Source organism: Pongo abelii, chromosome Y (assembly GCF_028885655.2).
Source record: "Pongo abelii isolate AG06213 chromosome Y, NHGRI_mPonAbe1-v2.0_pri, whole genome shotgun sequence".
NCBI classification, from domain to species: Eukaryota; Metazoa; Chordata; class Mammalia; order Primates; family Hominidae; genus Pongo; species Pongo abelii.
Window position 1 is genome coordinate 26,592,859 of NC_072009.2, and position 16,156 is coordinate 26,609,014.

The window sequence follows — 16,156 nt, forward strand, 5'->3', positions numbered from 1 at the left end:
TTCTATTCCATTCCACTCCACTCCATTCCATTCCATTCCACTCCATTCCATTCCATTCCATTTAACTCCATTCCACTCCAGTCCACTAAATTCAATTTCACTCCGTTCCACTCCTTTCCACTTCATTCCATTCCACTCCATTCCACTCCAATCCATACGTCTCCATCCCACTCCTTTCCATTCCTTTCCACTCCACTCCACTCCAATCAACTGCGTTTCTCTCCACTCCCTTCCATTTCATTTCATTCCACTCCACTCCACTCCATTCCTCTCCACTCCATTCCATTTGATTCAATTCCATTCCACTCCATTCCATTCCATTCCAGTCCGTTCGACACCATTCCACTCTAATCCACTCTACTCCATTCCACTCCATTCGACTCCATTCCACTCCGTTACCTTCCACTCCATTCCACTCCTATTCACTCCATTCACTTCCACTCCACTCCACACCACGATATTCCATTCAACTGCACTCCACTTCACTCAATTCCATTCCACTCCACTCCCCTCCACTCCACTCCATTCCATTCCATTCCACTCCACTCTACTCCAATGCATTCCATTCCACTCCACTTATCGCCACTGCATTCCATTACACTCTACTCCATTCCATTCTATTCCATTCCATTCCACTCCACTACATTCCACTCCAATCCACCTCATATCATTCCATTCCATTCCACTCCGTTCCATTCCATTGTACTCCATTGAAGTACATTCAGCTCCATTCCACTCCACTCCACACCACTCTACTCCACTCTACTCCTTTGCATTCCTTTCCAATCCACTCCATTGCATTCAATTCCACTCCATTCTATGCCAGTCCATTCCATTCCACTCCATTCCACTCTACTTCTTTCCACTCCATGCCATTACAGTCCACTGCATTCTATTTCATTCCACTCCATTCCCTTCCACTCCGCTCCATTCCATTTCATTCCATTCCATTTCACTCCATTGCATTCCATTCACTTCTTACGACAGGATATCACCATGTCACCCTGGCTGGAGTGCAGTGTCACAATCTCAGCTCATATTACATGTCAACTATACATTCCATTGCATTCTATTCCATTGCATTCCATTGCATTCTATTAATTCCGTTGCATTCAATTCTATTCCTTTCCATTGCTTTCCATTCCTTTCCATTCCATTCCATTCCCCTCAATTCCATTCCATTCCACTCCATTCCAGTCCATTCCACTAAATTCCACTACACTACACTCAATTCTAGTCTATTGCACTCCATTCCATTCCACTCTGTTCCATTCCACTCCATTTGATTCCATTCCACTCCACTCCATTCCGCTGCACTCCATTCCATTCTGCTCCATTCCCCTCCTCTCCATTCTATCACATTCCACTCCACTCCACTCCATTCCATTATACTCCATTTCACTCCACCCCACTACAAGTCATCCCACTCCATTCCATTCCATTCCATTCCATTCCATTCTATTCCACTCCATTCCTTTCCATTGCATTCCATTCCATTCCACTCTGGCCCACTCCATTCCACTCCACTCCTCTACGTTCCATTACATCCAATTCCATTCCACTGCATTCCTATCCTCTCCTCTCCAGTGCACTCCACTCCTGTCCATTCCACTCCTTTCCATTCCATTCTGCTCCATTCCACTGCAATGCACTCCACTGCACTCCACTGCATTTCATTCAATTCCCTTCCATCCCATTGCATTCTTCATTCCACTCTGCTCCAACTCACTCCATTCCACTCCACTCCACTCCGTTCCATTCCACTCTACGGCATTCCATTCCATTCCTTTATTGCGAGAATACCTCAGTCAGCCAGCCAGCCTGGAGTGCAGTGGCCCCAACCCACCTCCCGCTCCGTTCCATTCCACTCCGCTCCACTCCTTTCCTTTCCGTTCCATCCACTCCACTACTTTCCGTTACTTCCGATTCCATTCCACTCCATTGCACTCCTTTCCACTCTACTGCACTCCTCTCTACTCCATTTCTCTGCATCTGATTCCATTTCGCTCCATTCCATTGCACTCAACTCCACCCCACTCCAGTCTACTTCATTCCATTCCATTCCGTTCCATTCCTCTCCATTCCACTCCAATCCACTTCACTTCACTCCACTCCACTCCAATGCACCCCATTGCATTCCATTCCATTCCACTGCATTCCATTCCATTCCTTTCTTTTGAGAGTATCACACTGTGTCACCCATCCTGGAGCGCAGTGGTACAATCTCAGCTTCCATTGCGTTCCATTCCATTCCATTCCATGAGACTCCTCTGCACTCCACTCCATTACATTCCACTTCACCCATCGTCACTCCACTCCACCCCTTTCCAATCCACTCCACTCCATTGCATTCCACTGTGCTCCATTCCATGCCACTCCGTTCTACTCCTCACCACTCCAATCGACTCCACTCCACTGCATTCCACTCCCCTCCATTCCATTCAATTCCGTGCCATTCCGATGTATTTCACTCCACTCCACTCCACTCAATTCCTCTCCATTACCCGCCTCTCAAATACATTCCACTCCAGTACACTCCATTCGATTACATTCCACTCCAGTCCACTCCACTCCTCTCCATTCCACTACATTCCATTCCATTTCGTTCCATTCCACTCCCCTCCCTTCCATCCGTTTCCACACCATTCCACTCCACTCCATTCCATTCCAATCCACTCTAATCCACTCTACTCCACTCCTTTCCACTTCTTTCGATTCCTCTACTTTCAACTCCACTCCACTCCCTTCCACTCCACTCCAATCCATTCCATTCCATATAATTCCACTCCCTTCCACTCTACCCCATCCACTGTATTCCAATCCACCGCTGTTAACTCCACTCTGCTCCCCTCCATTCCAATCCACTCCATTCTACTCTACTTCTCTCCATTCTATTCCTTTCCACTTCATTCCAATCTACTCCATTGCATTCCACTCCACTCCATTCCACTCCTTTCAGACCTTTCCACTCCATTCCATTCCTCTCCACTCCACTCCATTCCACTCCATTCCACTCAATTCCATTCCATTCCATTCCATACCCCTCCATTCCACTCTACTCCATTCCATGCCATTCCTTTCCACTTCACTCCACTCCACTACATGCCACTCCATTCCTCTCCATTCCATTCTGTTCCATTACTTTCCACCCCACTCCACACCATTCCACTCCACTCCATTCCATTCCAGTCCACTCCACTCATCTCCACTCCAGTCCACTCCATTCCACTGCACTATACTCCATTTTATTCCACTCCCCTCCAGTCCACTGCACTCCAATCCTTTCCATTCAATTTCAATCCACTCCATTCCATTCCTTTCCACTACATTCCTTTCCGTTCCCTTCCATTCCACTCCATTCCACTCCTCTGCAACCCACTCCATTCTACTCCACTCCGTTCCACTCCATTCCATTCCACTCCATTCCAATGCACTCCTTTTCATTCCACTCCATTACCTTCCACTCCATTCCACTCCACTTAACTCCATTCCATTCCATTCCATTCCTTTCCTCTCGACTCCACATCACTCCACTCCTTTCATCTCCACTCCACTCCACACAATTGCACTTCCCTCCTTTCGATTCCATTCCATTCTCTTCCTCTTACTCCCCTCCATTCCACTCCACTCCACTCCATTCCTCTCCATTCCACTCCATTCCATTTTATTCCATTTCATTCCACTCCATTGCATTCCCATCCACTTCATTCCATTCCATGCCACTCCACTCCACTCCACTCCAATCTGCTTCAGTCAATTCCTATCCACTTGTCTCCATTCCCTTCCATTCCACTCCATTCCATTCATTTCCACTCCATTCCACTCCACTCCACTACTTTCCACTTCACTCCATTCAATTCCATTGCAGTCCATTCCGTTCCACTTCATTCCATTCCTCTCCATTCCAGTTCATTCCAATCCAATCCACTCCACTGCATTCCATTCCTCTCCATTCCACTCATCTCCCTTCCTTCCCACTCCACTCTACTCCACTCCATTCCGTGCCATTCCATTCCATTTTGTTCCATTCCATTCCACTCCACTAGACTCCACTCCACTCCTTTAGATTCCATAGTACTCCATTTCACTGCATTCCAATCCACACCACTGCGTTCCGTTGCATTCCCTTCCATTCCATTCGACTCCTCTCCATTCCACTCCACTCCACTCCACTCCATTCCAATCCATTGGATTCCATTTCACTCCATTCCATTCCATTCCACTCCATGCCACTCCACTCACCTCCACTCCCCTCCACTCCACTGCATTCTGTTCCATTCTATTCCATTCCAGTCCACTCTACTCCTTCCACTCCTGTCCACTCCATTCCATTCCACTCCACTGCACTCCACTACATTCCATTGCATTCCACTCCCTTCCACTCCACTCCACTCCATTGCAGTGCACTCCTCTCTATTCCACTCCACTCCATTCCATTCCATTCCATTGCCTTCCACTCCATTCTATTCTGTTTCACTCCATTCCACTCTACTCCACTGTACTACATTCCCTTCCATTCCACTCCTTTGAAATCAGTTCTTTCCTTCCACAGAATCTCTCTCGGTCACTAAGGCTGGAGTGTAGTCACACAATCTCAGCTCACATTTCTCTTCTCCATTCCATTGCATTCCATTCCATCCCATTCCATTTCTTTCTATTTCACTCCACTCCACTGCATTCCATTCCACTGCATCCCATTCCATTCCACTCTGTTCCTCTTCACTCCACTCCATTCTACTCCTGTCCACTACATTCCATTCCATTTCACACCACTGCATTCCATTCCATTCTTTCGACACGATATCACTGTGTCAAACAGCCTGGAGAGCTTAGGCACAATCTCAGCTCACACTACATGTCAACTCTCTATTGAACTGCATTCTATTGCATTAAATTCCATTGCATCCCATTCCATTCCTTTGCTTTCCATTACATTCAATTCCATTCCATTCCACTCCTTTCCACTCCGCTCCACTCCAGTACGTTCCTTTACATCCGATTCCATTCCACGCCATTGCACTCCTCTCCACTCCACTGCACTGCACTCCACTCCACACCATCCCGTTACTTTCTGCTCCATTCCACAGCACTACACTCCTCACCACTCCACTCCACATCATTCCATTCCTTTACATCCGATTCCATTCCATTCCATTCCTCTCTATTCCACTGCACTCTACTTCAGTCCACTCGAATCCACCCAATTAAAAATTCTTTCCATTCCATTTCTTTCTTTCAAGAGTATCTCACTCTGTCACCCAGCGTGGAGTGCAGTGGCACAATCTCAGCTCACATATCATTTCATCATTCCATTACATTCCATTGCATTCCATTCCATTCCAGTGCACTCCACTCCACTCAATTCCACTCCACTCCACTCCAATACGTTCTATTCCATTCCATTCCAATCCCTTCCATTCCACACTGTTTTATCGACAGGATCTCCCTCTCTCACACAGGCTCCAGCGCAGTGGCCAAATCACTGCACATATTTCTTCATTCCATTCGATTCAATTCCATTTCATTCCATTGGATTCCATTCCACTCCACTCCGTTCCATTCCACTCCACTCCGTTCCTTTCCTCTCCATTCCATTCCACTCCATTCCACTCTCCTCCACGACACTCCACTCCATTTCACTCCACTCCACTCCACTCCTCTCCACAACACTCCACTCCACTCCATTCCATTCCATTCCATTCCATTCCATTCCTTTTTTTCCACAGGATTTCATTCCGTCACAAAGGCTGGAGTGCAGTGGAACAATAACAGCTCACATTTCCTTTCAGCAGTCCATTGCATTCCATTCCAACCCAGTGCATTCCATTCTATTTCACTCCACGATACTCCACTCCACTCCGTTCCATTCCACTCCGTCCCATTCCATTCGTCTCCATTCGACTCCACTCCACTCCACTCCATTCCATTCAATTCCATTCCACTCCATTCCATTTCACTCTATTGCATTCCATTCCTTTCTATCCACAGGATATAACGTGTCACCCAGTCTGGAGTGCAGTGGCACAATCTCAGCTCACACTCCATGTCAACTTTCCGTTGTATTCCATTCTATTACAATGGATTCCATTGCATTCCAAAACATTCCACTACTGTCCACTCAATTCTATGCCATTCAACTCCGTTCCACTCCACTGCACTCCACTTCATTCCACTCCATCCCATTCCTTTCCACCCCATTCCACTATAATCCATTCCACCCCACACCACTCCATTTCATGCCATTACGTTCCATTTCATTCCATTCCTCCACATTCCACTCCACTAATGTCCACTCTGTTCCATTCCATTCCACTGCGTTCCATTCCATTCCTTTCTTTTGAGAGTATGACACCCAGTCACCCTGCCTAGAGCACATTGGTAAAATCTCAGCTCCCATTCCATGCCATCCCATTCCATTCCACTCCAGTCCAGTCCACTCCATTCTGCTCTGCTCCATTCCAGTCCATTACACTGCACTCCATTCCCTTCCACTCCACTCCAATCCACTCCACCCCACTCCACTACTATCCATTCCATTCCACTCCATTCCATGCCATTCCACTCCACTCCATTCCATTCCTTTCCTCTCCGCTCCACTCAATTCCATTCCACTCCACTTCACTCCAATCCATTCCACTCCTCTCCACTCCACTACATCCCATTCTATTCCATTCCATGCCATTCTATTCCATTCCACTCCACTCCATTCCATTCCATTCCACTCCATTCCATTCCATTCCATTTAACTCCATTCCACTCCAGTCCACTAAATTCAATTTCACTCCGTTCCACTCCTTTCCACTTCATTCCATTCCACTCCATTCCACTCCAATCAACTGCGTTTCTCTCCACTCCCTTCCATTTCATTTCATTCCACTCCACTCCACTCCACTCCATTCCATTTGATTCAATTCCATTCCACTCCATTCCATTCCATTCCAGTCCGTTCGACACCATTCCACTCTAATCCACTCTACTCCATTCCACTCCATTCGACTCCATTCCACTCCGTTACCTTCCACTCCATTCCACTCCTATTCACTCCATTCACTTCCACTCCACTCCACACCACGATATTCCATTCAACTGCACTCCACTTCACTCAATTCCATTCCACTCCACTCCCCTCCACTCCACTCCATTCCATTCCATTCCACTCCACTCTACTCCAATGCATTCCATTCCACTCCACTTATCGCCACTGCATTCCATTACACTCTACTCCATTCCATTCTATTCCATTCCATTCCAATCCACTACATTCCACTCCAATCCACCTCATATCATTCCATTCCATTCCACTCCGTTCCATTCCATTGTACTCCATTGAAGTACATTCAGCTCCATTCCACTCCACTCCACACCACTCTACTCCACTCTACTCCTTTGCATTCCTTTCCAATCCACTCCATTGCATTCAATTCCACTCCATTCTATGCCAGTCCATTCCATTCCACTCCATTCCACTCTACTTCTTTCCACTCCATGCCATTACAGTCCACTGCATTCTATATCATTCCACTCCATTCCCTTCCACTCCGCTCCATTCCATTTCATTCCATTCCATTTCACTCCATTGCATTCCATTCACTTCTTACGACAGGATATCACCATGTCACCCTGGCTGGAGTGCAGTGTCACAATCTCAGCTCATATTACATGTCAACTATACATTCCATTGCATTCTATTCCATTGCATTCCATTGCATTCTTTTAATTCCGTTGCATTCAATTCTATTCCTTTCCATTGCTTTCCATTCCTTTCCATTCCATTCCATTCCCCTCAATTCCATTCCATTCCACTCCATTCCAGTCCATTCCACTAAATTCCACTACACTACACTCAATTCTAGTCTATTGCACTCCATTCCATTCCACTCTGTTCCATTCCACTCCATTTGATTCCATTCCACTCCACTCCATTCCGCTGCACTCCATTCCATTCTGCTCCATTCCCCTCCTTTCCATTCTATCACATTCCACTCCACTCCACTCCATTCCATTATACTCCATTTCACTCCACCCCACTACAAGTCATCCCACTCCATTCCATTCCATTCCATTCCATTCTATTCCACTCCATTCCTTTCCATTGCATTCCATTCCATTCCACTCTGGCCCACTCCATTCCACTCCACTCCTCTACGTTCCATTACATCCAATTCCATTCCACTGCATTCCTATCCTCTCCTCTCCAGTGCACTCCACTCCTGTCCATTCCACTCCTTTCCATTCCATTCTGCTCCATTCTACTGCAATGCAATCCACTGCACTCCACTGCATTTCATTCAATTCCCTTCCATCCCATTGCATTCTTCATTCCACTCTGCTCCAACTCACTCCATTCCACTCCACTCCACTCCGTTCCATTCCACTCTACGGCATTCCATTCCATTCCTTTATTGCGAGAATACCTCAGTCAGCCAGCCAGCCTGGAGTGCAGTGGCCCCAACCCACCTCCCGCTCCGTTCCATTCCACTCCGCTCCACTCCTTTCCTTTCCGTTCCATCCACTCCACTACTTTCCATTACTTCCGATTCCATTCCACTCCATTGCACTCCTTTCCACTCTACTGCACTCCTCTCTACTCCATTTCTCTGCATCTGATTCCATTTCGCTCCATTCCATTGCACTCAACTCCACCCCACTCCAGTCTACTTCATTCCATTCCATTCCGTTCCATTCCTCTCCATTCCACTCCAATCCACTTCACTTCACTCCATTCCACTCCAATGCACCCCATTGCATTCCATTCCATTCCAATGCATTCCATTCCATTCCTTTCTTTTGAGAGTATCACACTGTGTCACCCATCCTGGAGCGCAGTGGTACAATCTCAGCTTCCATTGCGTTCCATTCCATTCCATTCCATGAGACTCCTCTGCACTCCACTCCATTACATTCCACTTCACCCATCGTCACTCCACTCCACCCCTTTCCAATCCACTCCACTCCATTGCATTCCACTGTGCTCCATTCCATGCCACTCCGTTCTACTCCTCACCACTCCAATCGACTCCACTCCACTGCATTCCACTCCCCTCCATTCCATTCAATTCCGTGCCATTCCGATGTATTTCACTCCACTCCACTCCACTCAATTCCTCTCCATTACCCGCCTCTCAAATACATTCCACTCCAGTACACTCCATTCGATTACATTCCACTCCAGTCCACTCCACTCCTCTCCATTCCACTACATTCCATTCCATTTCGTTCCATTCCACTCCCCTCCCTTCCATTCGTTTCCACACCATTCCACTCCACTCCATTCCATTCCAATCCACTCTAATCCACTCTACTCCACTCCTTTCAACTTCTTTCGATTCCTCTACTTTCAACTCCACTCCACTCCCTTCCACTCCACTCCAATCCATTCCATTCCATATAATTCCACTCCCTTCCACTCTACCCCATCCACTGTATTCCAATCCACCGCTGTTAACTCCACTCTGCTCCCCTCCATTCCAATCCACTCCATTCTACTCTACTTCTCTCCATTCTATTCCTTTCCACTTCATTCCAATCTACTCCATTGCATTCCACTCCACTCCATTGCACTCCTTTCAGACCTTTCCACTCCATTCCATTCCTCTCCACTCCACTCCATTCCACTCCATTCCACTCAATTCCATTCCATTCCATTCCATACCCCTCCATTCCACTCTACTCCATTCCATGCCATTCCTTTCCACTTCACTCCACTCCACTACATGCCACTCCATTCCTCTCCATTCCATTCTGTTCCATTCCTTTCCACCCCACTCCACACCATTCCACTCCACTCCATTCCATTCCAGTCCACTCCACTCATCTCCACTCCAGTCCACTCCATTCCACTGCACTATACTCCATTTTATTCCACTCCCCTCCAGTCCACTGCACTCCAATCCTTTCCATTCAATTTCAATCCACTCCATTCCATTCCTTTCCACTACATTCCTTTCCGTTCCCTTCCATTCCACTCCATTCCACTCCTCTGCAACCCACTCCATTCTACTCCACTCCGTTCCACTCCATTCCATTCCACTCCATTCCAATGCACTCCTTTTCATTCCACTCCATTACCTTCCACTCCATTCCACTCCACTTAACTCCATTCCATTCCATTCCATTCCTTTCCTCTCGACTCCACATCACTCCACTCCTTTCATCTCCACTCCACTCCACACAATTGCACTTCCCTCCTTTCGATTCCATTCCATTCTCTTCCTCTTACTCCCCTCCATTCCACTCCACTCCACTCCATTCCTCTCCATTCCACTCCATTCCATTTTATTCCATTTCATTCCACTCCATTGCATTCCCATCCACTTCATTCCATTCCATGCCACTCCACTCCACTCCACTCCAATCTGCTTCAGTCAATTCCTATCCACTTGTCTCCATTCCCTTCCATTCCTCTCCATTCCATTCATTTCCACTCCATTCCACTCCACTCCACTACTTTCCACTTCACTCCATTCAATTCCATTGCAGTCCATTCCGTTCCACTTCATTCCATTCCTCTCCATTCCAGTTCATTCCAATCCAATCCACTCCACTGCATTCCATTCCTCTCCATTCCACTCATCTCCCTTCCTTCCCACTCCACTCTACTCCACTCCATTCCGTGCCATTCCATTCCATTTTGTTCCATTCCATTCCACTCCACTAGACTCCACTCCACTCCTTTAGATTCCATAGTACTCCATTTCACTGCATTCCAATCCACACCACTGCGTTCCGTTGCATTCCCTTCCATTCCATTCGACTCCTCTCCATTCCACTCCACTCCACTCCACTCCATTCCAATCCATTGGATTCCATTTCACTCCATTCCATTCCATTCCACTCCATGCCACTCCACTCACCTCCACTCCCCTCCACTCCACTGCATTCTGTTCCATTCTATTCCATTCCAGTCCACTCTACTCCTTCCACTCCTGTCCACTCCATTCCATTCCACTCCACTGCACTCCACTACATTCCATTGCATTCCACTCCCTTCCACTCCACTCCACTCCATTGCAGTGCACTCCTCTCTATTCCACTCCACTCCATTCCATTCCATTCCATTGCCTTCCACTCCATTCTATTCTGTTTCACTCCATTCCACTCTACTCCACTGTACTACATTCCCTTCCATTCCACTCCTTTGAAATCAGTTCTTTCCTTCCACAGAATCTCTCTCGGTCACTAAGGCTGGAGTGTAGTCACACAATCTCAGCTCACATTTCTCTTCTCCATTCCATTGCATTCCATTCCATCCCATTCCATTTCTTTCTATTTCACTCCACTCCACTGCATTCCATTCCACTGCATCCCATTCCATTCCACTCTGTTCCTCTTCACTCCACTCCATTCTACTCCTGTCCACTACATTCCATTCCATTTCACACCACTGCATTCCATTCCATTCTTTCCACACGATATCACTGTGTCAAACAGCCTGGAGAGCTTAGGCACAATCTCAGCTCACACTACATGTCAACTCTCTATTGAACTGCATTCTATTGCATTAAATTCCATTGCATCCCATTCCATTCCTTTGCTTTCCATTACATTCAATTCCATTCCATTCCACTCCTTTCCACTCCGCTCCACTCCAGTACGTTCCTTTACATCCGATTCCATTCCACGCCATTGCACTCCTCTCCACTCCACTGCACTGCACTCCACTCCACACCATCCCGTTACTTTCTGCTCCATTCCACAGCACTACACTCCTCACCACTCCACTCCACATCATTCCATTCCTTTACATCCGATTCCATTCCATTCCATTCCTCTCTATTCCACTGCACTCTACTTCAGTCCACTCGAATCCACCCAATTAAAAATTCTTTCCATTCCATTTCTTTCTTTCAAGAGTATCTCACTCTGTCACCCAGCGTGGAGTGCAGTGGCACAATCTCAGCTCACATATCATTTCATCATTCCATTACATTCCATTGCATTCCATTCCATTCCAGTGCACTCCACTCCACTCAATTCCACTCCACTCCACTCCAATACGTTCTATTCCATTCCATTCCAATCCCTTCCATTCCACACTGTTTTATCGACAGGATCTCCCTCTCTCACACAGGCTCCAGCGCAGTGGCCAAATCACTGCACATATTTCTTCATTCCATTCGATTCAATTCCATTTCATTCCATTGGATTCCATTCCACTCCACTCCGTTCCATTCCACTCCACTCCGTTCCTTTCCTCTCCATTCCATTCCACTCCATTCCACTCTCCTCCACGACACTCCACTCCATTTCACTCCACTCCACTCCACTCCTCTCCACAACACTCCACTCCACTCCATTCCATTCCATTCCATTCCATTCCATTCCTTTTTTTCCACAGGATTTCATTCCGTCACAAAGGCTGGAGTGCAGTGGAACAATAACAGCTCACATTTCCTTTCAGCAGTCCATTGCATTCCATTCCAACCCAGTGCATTCCATTCTATTTCACTCCACGATACTCCACTCCACTCCGTTCCATTCCACTCCGTCCCATTCCATTCGTCTCCATTCGACTCCACTCCACTCCACTCCATTCCATTCAATTCCATTCCACTCCATTCCATTTCACTCTATTGCATTCCATTCCTTTCTATCCACAGGATATAACGTGTCACCCAGTCTGGAGTGCAGTGGCACAATCTCAGCTCACACTCCATGTCAACTTTCCGTTGTATTCCATTCTATTACAATGGATTCCATTGCATTCCAAAACATTCCACTACTGTCCACTCAATTCTATGCCATTCAACTCCGTTCCACTCCACTGCACTCCACTTCATTCCACTCCATCCCATTCCTTTCCACCCCATTCAACTATAATCCATTCCACCCCACACCACTCCATTTCATGCCATTACGTTCCATTTCATTCCATTCCTCCACATTCCACTCCACTAATGTCCACTCTGTTCCATTCCATTCCACTGCGTTCCATTCCATTCCTTTCTTTTGAGAGTATGACACCCAGTCATCCTGCCTAGAGCACATTGGTAAAATCTCAGCTCCCATTCCATGCCATCCCATTCCATTCCACTCCAGTCCAGTCCACTCCATTCTGCTCTGCTCCATTCCAGTCCATTACACTGCACTCCATTCCCTTCCACTACACTCCAATCCACTCCACTCCACTCCACTACTATCCATTCCATTCCACTCCATTCCATGCCATTCCACTCCACTCCATTCCATTCCTTTCCTCTCCGCTCCACTCAATTCCATTCCACTCCACTTCACTCCAATCCATTCCACTCCTCTCCACTCCACTCCATCCCATTCTATTCCATTCCATGCCATTCTATTCCATTCCACTCCACTCCATTCCATTCCATACCACTCCATTCCATTCCATTCCATTTAACTCCATTCCACTCCAGTCCACTAAATTCAATTTCACTCCGTTCCACTCCTTTCCACTTCATTCCATTCCACTCCATTCCACTCCAATCCATACGTCTCCATCCCACTCCTTTCCATTCCTTTCCACTCCACTCCACTCCAATCAACTGCGTTTCTCTCCACTCCCTTCCATTTCATTTCATTCCACTCCACTCCACTCCATTCCACTCCACTCCATTCCATTTGATTCAATTCCATTCCACTTCATTCCATTCCATTCCAGTCCGTTCGACACCATTCCACTCTAATCCACTCTACTCCATTCCACTCCATTCGACTCCATTCCACTCCGTTACCTTCCACTCCATTCCACTCCTATTCACTCCATTCACTTCCACTCCACTCCACACCACGATATTCCATTCAACTGCACTCCACTTCACTCAATTCCATTCCACTCCACTCCCCTCCACTCCACTCCATTCCATTCCATTCCACTCCACTCTACTCCAATGCATTCCATTCCACTCCACTTATCGCCACTGCATTCCATTACACTCTACTCCATTCCATTCTATTCCATTCCATTCCACTCCACTACATTCCACTCCAATCCACCTCATATCATTCCATTCCATTCCACTGCGTTCCATTCCATTGTACTCCATTGAAGTACATTCAGCTCCATTCCACTCCACTCCACACCACTCTACTCCACTCTACTCCTTTGCATTCCTTTCCAATCCACTCCATTGCATTCAATTCCACTCCATTCTATGCCAGTCCATTCCATTCCACTCCATTCCACTCTACTTCTTTCCACTCCATGCCATTACAGTCCACTGCATTCTATTTCATTCCACTCCATTCCCTTCCACTCCGCTCCATTCCATTTCATTCCATTCCATTTCACTCCATTGCATTCCATTCACTTCTTACGACAGGATATCACCATGTCACCCTGGCTGGAGTGCAGTGTCACAATCTCAGCTCATATTACATGTCAACTATACATTCCATTGCATTCTATTCCATTGCATTCCATTGCATTCTTTTAATTCCGTTGCATTCAATTCTATTCCTTTCCATTGCTTTCCATTCCTTTCCATTCCATTCCATTCCCCTCAATTCCATTCCATTCCACTCCATTCCAGTCCATTCCACTAAATTCCACTACACTACACTCAATTCTAGTCTATTGCACTCCATTCCATTCCACTCTGTTCCATTCCACTCCATTTGATTCCATTCCACTCCACTCCATTCCGCTGCACTCCATTCCATTCTGCTCCATTCCCCTCCTCTCCATTCTATCACATTCCACTCCACTCCACTCCATTCCATTATACTCCATTTCACTCCACCCCACTACAAGTCATCCCACTCCATTCCATTCCATTCCATTCCATTCCATTCTATTCCACTCCATTCCTTTCCATTGCATTCCATTCCATTCCACTCTGGCCCACTCCATTCCACTCCACTCCTCTACGTTCCATTACATCCAATTCCATTCCACTGCATTCCTATCCTCTCCTCTCCAGTGCACTCCACTCCTGTCCATTCCACTCCTTTCCATTCCATTCTGCTCCATTCCACTGCAATGCACTCCACTGCACTCCACTGCATTTCATTCAATTCCCTTCCATCCCATTGCATTCTTCATTCCACTCTGCTCCAACTCACTCCATTCCACTCCACTCCACTCCGTTCCATTCCACTCTACGGCATTCCATTCCATTCCTTTATTGCGAGAATACCTCAGTCAGCCAGCCAGCCTGGAGTGCAGTGGCCCCAACCCACCTCCCGCTCCGTTCCATTCCACTCCGCTCCACTCCTTTCCTTTCCGTTCCATCCACTCCACTACTTTCCGTTACTTCCGATTCCATTCCACTCCATTGCACTCCTTTCCACTCTACTGCACTCCTCTCTACTCCATTTCTCTGCATCTGATTCCATTTCGCTCCATTCCATTGCACTCAACTCCACCCCACTCCAGTCTACTTCATTCCATTCCATTCCGTTCCATTCCTCTCCATTCCACTCCAATCCACTTCACTTCACTCCACTCCACTCCAATGCACCCCATTGCATTCCATTCCATTCCACTGCATTCCATTCCATTCCTTTCTTTTGAGAGTATCACACTGTGTCACCCATCCTGGAGCGCAGTGGTACAATCTCAGCTTCCATTGCGTTCCATTCCATTCCATTCCATGAGACTCCTCTGCACTCCACTCCATTACATTCCACTTCACCCATCGTCACTCCACTCCACCCCTTTCCAATCCACTCCACTCCATTGCATTCCACTGTGCTCCATTCCATGCCACTCCGTTCTATTCCTCACCACTCCAATCGACTCCACTCCACTGCATTCCACTCCCCTCCATTCCATTCAATTCCGTGCCATTCCGATGTATTTCACTCCACTCCACTCCACTACCCGCCTCTCAAATACATTCCACTCCTCTCCATTACCCGCCTCTCAAATACATTCCACTCCAGTACACTCCATTCGATTACATTCCACTCCAGTCCACTCCACTCCTCTCCATTCCACTACATTCCATTCCATTTCGTTCCATTCCACTCCCCTCCCTTCCATTCGTTTCCACACCATTCCACTCCACTCCATTCCATTCCAATCCACTCTAATCCACTCTACTCCACTCCTTTCCACTTCTTTCGATTCCTCTACTTTCAACTCCACTCCACTCCCTTCCACTCCACTCCAATCCATTCCATTCCATATAATTCCACTCCCTTCCACTCTACCCCATCCACTGTATTCCAATCCACCGCTGTTAACTCCACTCTG